Source organism: Choloepus didactylus, chromosome 18 (assembly GCF_015220235.1).
Source record: "Choloepus didactylus isolate mChoDid1 chromosome 18, mChoDid1.pri, whole genome shotgun sequence".
Taxonomy (NCBI): domain Eukaryota; kingdom Metazoa; phylum Chordata; class Mammalia; order Pilosa; family Megalonychidae; genus Choloepus; species Choloepus didactylus.
In genome coordinates this window covers 4,481,326-4,487,251 of record NC_051324.1, presented here as the reverse complement: position 1 = coordinate 4,487,251, position 5,926 = coordinate 4,481,326, and the positions used below count along the sequence as shown (strand labels likewise).

The 5,926-nt window shown below is 35.9% G+C and overlaps 1 pseudogene; it reads right to left on the bottom strand.

Moving 5' to 3' along the window:
* Positions 1-3,182: 3,182 nt before the first annotated feature.
* On the bottom strand, positions 3,183-4,556 carry LOC119514404 (annotated as a pseudogene).
* Positions 4,557-5,926: the final 1,370 nt, after the last annotated feature.

The following is a 5,926-nucleotide window of genomic DNA, read 5'->3' as shown; positions in this document are numbered from 1 at the left end:
ATTTCCCTCAGTCTTATCAGTTTGGCCAGTAACTTTCCATACCTTTCCTTATATATTTACATTCACACAAAAGGATAGGTGGCAATATATAATTTTGCTTTATCATTTTTATATAATCAGGGTGATTCTGTATAAATTGTTCTGCTAGATGCTTTTTAATTTTTTCAGTATTTCTTGGAGAGCCTTCTGCATGCAAAAATGTAGGCCAGCTTTATCCTTTGTAATTGCAGTGAAATATTTAATAGTTTATGAAATATTCACCTTCTGATATTTACATTGTTTCTAATTTTTTTTCTGTAATGAACAATGCTGCAATAAAAATCCATACACATACCTCTCTGTGTGCCCAGTGTTTTCCTAGATGGTATTTATCATTAAATTTCATTGTTACATCTACTGGCCATCAAAAGCCTGTGCTACATCTATTCCCATCAACAGTGTAAAAATATTCACTGAGGCATACCCTTATTCTAGGATTTTGTTAATTTACTTATGTTTTCTCAGTTTGATTAGTAAAATCTATGATACCATGTTGATTGGATTTTTTTTCCCTTCTGCTATTTTTAAGATTTTTATTCTTTGCCTATTTTTTTCTGATTGGGCTTATTTTCAGTTCATTCTCTCCCTCTCCCCAACCCCTTTTCTCTGTTTCTTTTTTGTAGAGCTTTTTTATATAGGTTAGATATTAATCCTTAATCAGTCTTAAACGTTGTAAGCCTTTCTCTCTGTGGATTTTGGATTTTAATTTTTGTTTGGTGTCTTAAATTTGAATGTGTATAGATTTTTTCCCTTTATTTTATATTTCTAGAGGAAGTTTTCCCTATTCCATGATTATAAATATATTCTTCTATACATTTTTTCATGTATGCCAGGATATAGGGATCTGTATTTATTTTACTTTGAATAGGGATACATTTGTTGCACTTCTATTTATCCACTGATTTCATATCCAAATCAATTATAAACCAAATTTTTCTATTTGCATGCATTGACTTTAGTTTGTTCCATTAAAATATTTGTCTGTTTCTACACTGACACTGCACTTCTTGAATTACTTCGTGTCATGCTCATCTAGAAGGGCAAGTCCAGAACATACACTGGCTTGTGAGGACATTTGTGTACCACATTCAACGACTCATGCTAACGGGTGGAAATCTCCTGTGGTGAAGGTATTCACACAACACAAATCATATAGACTTTTGTGTGAAGCTAAGTTTCATTTCTCTAGGTTTGGGGCAAATACCTAGGGGTAGAGTTGCTGGATCTTATAGTAAATATATGCTTAACTTTACAAGAAACAGCCAAATAATTTTCAGAGTGGTTGTGCCATTTGCATTTCTGCAGCAATGTGTGAGCGTTACTGTGGCTTTGCTTCCTTGTGGGCACATGGTCTTGTCAGTGTTTTTGTTTCATTCAGTCTGGTAGCTCTGAGATGGCATCTCATCGTGACTTTAATTTGAATCTGCAGCTATTTCTCCCAGCTCATCTTCACATTCTTTTTTTTTAAATCATTTAATAAATTGTTTATTTGTAAATAATAAATATGGATACTAAGCCTAAAAATTTAGACGTCTACATTAGTAATAGGCATTAGAATGAGATTCCATTTGCACAGATTTGTTTTGCAAACAGCATAATCACTGGATACATATACTTTTAATGTACATTAAATTATCATATACTACTGACTCTCCTTAGAAAGGATATATTCTGCTTAGTTCTAGTTGAAATATCATAAATTCCAAATTAATTAAGCTTTACTGTATTTGAGAATAGCTCTGGCTCAAATACTGATATCTTCAGCCATTTGTTCCTACTTATATGTGTATACATATGCAAGTTGTGTGTGTGTGTTGTTTTTCTGAAGTCTGTCTGTAACAATCTGCTGGTAACAGACACACAAAGTTGCTGTGCAAAACTGTCCCTCAGTTTTATTCTATACTCATAGCTCAGTTGATTTTATGGTTCTCAAGTTGTCATACCTAGGAGAAAAACACTGGGACCTTAAATCCAATCTCAGTTCCACTTGCCTAAAGGTTTGGTTAGTCATACAATTTTGCTGAAGTCTCGTATGTAAATATAAATCAGTAAATTAATCTACACAGTTTGAGAGATGTTTTAGAAACCTATGACCCTGCCATTCTTGAAGGAAAGTGGTGCATAATTTCTGGATAATTTAGAGAAAAGTTGACCTTTCCAGCTATTTTAAAAATGAACAGCTCTTCTATTTATCTAATCTCTGAATTTGTCTATTGGAATTCACTGGTTTCTAAAACTGGCAAAGATCTGAAGCCTAGACAACTAATAGAGATGGTGTAACCCAGCCCAAGAAGTACTTCAAAGTGTCTTACATTGTTTTTCATTTAAGAGAAACAATCAATTCCCACTAAATCCTGAAATCATATATCAGATTGGGCCCCCACCCCACCCACCCACCAGGACATTCTCCTAAGGAGCTTTAAAAAATGTTGTCTTGATGATAGCTGTTCTCAAAGACTTCTCAGTGGACAGCTTTATTACCACCTGTCCCTTACTATACCAAAGAGGCTGGAGAATAAGTAGTCCATTTTTACTTCTATAGCACCAAATGTAACCACCAATTCCTTTTTCACCTGTAAAGAGTATTTTAAGAGGCTCTGAAAGGGCAGAGAAATGAAGGATCAGCAGGTTTAAGAGTATCTTAAATTTAAATATTAAATCTTTCACGCAAACTTTATCTTCTTACAAGAAAGGTGTACTAAATAAGTTACATTTAAGTGTCCCATTTATATTTGAAAAAAAATCAGATACTTCTCATTTAAGAGAAAGTAGAAATTATTTAAAATATGAGGGGTAGGAGTAAAGGATGAGCTATATATCCAATTCAAATTACATTAAAACCCAAATATAAAATATAAACAGAAGTGAAATTTTCCTAAAAGGAAGTGAATATTCACTAACCTCACCTCCTCTCCAAAGTAGGTAAATCATACTAAAGAGAAGAAATCTATCTGGACTGAGAAACCACTTTGATATACAAAAAAATACATACATACATATATACATACATATATATATATATATATATATATATATATATATATATATATATATATATAAATTTCATGTTGCCAAAATAACTGTCTAAACAGTTAGGGTTATATAATTAGAAGTAAATAATTCTACTCTTAGAGACAAGTCATCTAGGGGAAATAAGTTAGCACAATCATTTGTATTGGTTGCCTACGTACTGGGAGAGGGCTTATTTTGTTTTGTTTTGTTTTTTGGCTTCTTTGCACATGTAAAACATGCCATAAGATTTCCTGTTTTGCCAAGGACGATGCAACCATTTTTAGGTCAACCTTGGCAAATCACACAAGGTTCAATGGCATTAAGGGGTAAACTAGATTCCACACTTTCTTCTTTGTGTTTCTTTCCCTCTCAAACTCTCTGACATCTTCTTGACTGCTGTAAATGATGCTACCAGAAGTTGATGGCTGAGAATAGTCCTCCCTTTCTTGGGATTGGGGGGCTTGGTGATTTTATCACATTTTCCTCAACACGTGACTCTCTAGAGTCATTTTTTTGCTATCAGGAACGTCAAAGCTCTCTTCTACATGTGTTGAGTTTTCTAGTTTGGCTCTCTCAGATGTTTTCCCTTTATCTTCAAGAAGCCAGTTCTCACGAAGGGCCCAACATCTGTTGCAATGAGGTGGAAGGGGAGGATTCATTTCGCTGCCTGAAGTACACTTCAACAGTCAGCCAAGGAAATGTCAGGATCTTCTTCAAACGAATCTGTATCACTCTGCCCTGCCTGACATACAGCAACTCGATGCACCTCGTCATCTTCATCTGAGGGTTCTTGTCCTTCACTAAGGCTATAACCATCTGAATCGAGAGATTCAACTTCAGATTCTACACTGAACTGATCTGACTCTGAATCCAACCAATCACCAGAATGTTCACTTATACCACATCAACACTCGGATTTGATGGAGTCTCTGCTTCTTTCACGGCATATTGCCCTTATTACACACGGAGCAAGGCTTTCATCAAAGCAAAAGGAAATGCTATCAGATTTGTGGCGCTTTCTCTGTCATTCACCCGTTAATTCATCTGAATTTTTTTCTGTCTCGCTAATTGCTCTCCTTCTTGATGAGATAGTTGGTCTAGGAATCAAATTTGAGGATGAAGTTCTTTTCTTGCACAGCATCCTTTGGCTCACTGTCATCTTCAAGGAGACACCTGTTTTCACTCACAGATGTGCCTGAATCTGATGGTTCCTGCCGATTGACCGCTGCCAAGTTTCTGTAGATCGTTCTATTTATTTTCCCGTGCTCTTTCACAGAGAAACTTGGCACTCCAAGCAAATCCCCTAGAAGATCATTTGAACAATATACAATATGTTGTTGCTTCTCATCATGCAATCGTTTAGCCATAATATACTGGCCAAGATAAAATATAACTTCTTTCATTGTGTGTCTTTTTTGTGCATCAACAGACTTCAACAACCTCAAAAGCAACGGCTTTGGTCTAACCAGGGTCTCTTGTTCTGAAACAGGAATCTGTGAGGTGCTCACAGAAAACATATTGGTTTTGCACATTTGCCTGGTTTAGTATTAAAAAAGCGCCATGTATCTGTGACCACAGGTATCTCTAATTGACAGTGAATACAACATGCGGGGTTTTTCACACCTGGAGCTCTGGTCTCTAGAGGCTCCCCTGCTCTGTTCATGGGGTGCGTCGAAGCCCATCGTGCTGGGGCTGGCAGTCATTCCACTCACCAACCCAGGCCACTGGGGCACTAGCTCCAGAGAAGGAGGCTCCAGATGCCAAAAGTGTGGGAACCTGGATCAGAGGGCTTAGGGCTGCCCCTCAGGCTGGGCTTCTTGCTCGGCTCTCCTCTCATTCTTCTAACAGCAGCTTTCATAGGCAAAAATTTTTAATTTTGATGATGTTCAATTTATCTTTTTTTTTTTTTTCTTTTATAGATCGTGCTTTCAGTGTCATGTCTGAGAACTCTTTGCCTAAATTCAGGTCTTGAAGATTTTCTTCTTTTTTTTCCTAGAAGTTTTATTTTTGTACATTTTACATTTAGATCCATGATCCATTTGGAGTCAATTTTTGTCACTATTTATTTATTTATTTAGTTAGTTAGTTTTGCATATGGATGTCCCATTCCAACACCGTTAGTTGAAAAAGACTACTCTTTCACCATTGAATTGCCCTTTCATCATGTTTGGAAATCAATTGGCATTAACACAGTGAAGGGGGAAAAAAACCACATGATCTTCTCAACTGATGCAGAAAAGGCATTTGACAAAATCCAGCACCCCTTCCTGATAATACAGGACACGAGGAATAGAAAGAAACTTCCTCAACATGATAAAGGGCATATATGAAAAACTCAGAGCTGACATTATACTCAATGGTGAGAGACTGAAAACTTTCCTTCTAAGATTAAGCATAAGGCAAGAATGCACATTGTCACCACTGAGTTATTCAGCCCTGTACTGGAAGTTCTTGCCAGAGCAATTAGGCAAGAAAAAGAAATAAACAGCATCCAACTTGGAAAGGAAGAAGTAAAACTTTCCCTATTTGATGATGGTATGTTCCTGTATACAGAAAATCCTGAAAAATTCACAACAAAGCTCCCAGAAATAATAAACAAGTTCAGCAAAGTAGCAGGGTACAAGATCAACACCCCTAAATCAGTAGTGTTTTTATACACAGTCAGTGAATAATGGGAAAAAAAAATCAAGAAAAAAAATCCATCCACAGTAGCAACTAAAAAAATCAAATATCTAGGAGTAAATCTAACCAAGGATATAAAGGACTTGTACACAGAAAACAAACAAACAAACAAAATTGCTTAAAGAAGTTAAAGAAGACCTAAATAAATGGAAGGACATCCTATGTTCATGAATTGGAAGACTAAATATCATTA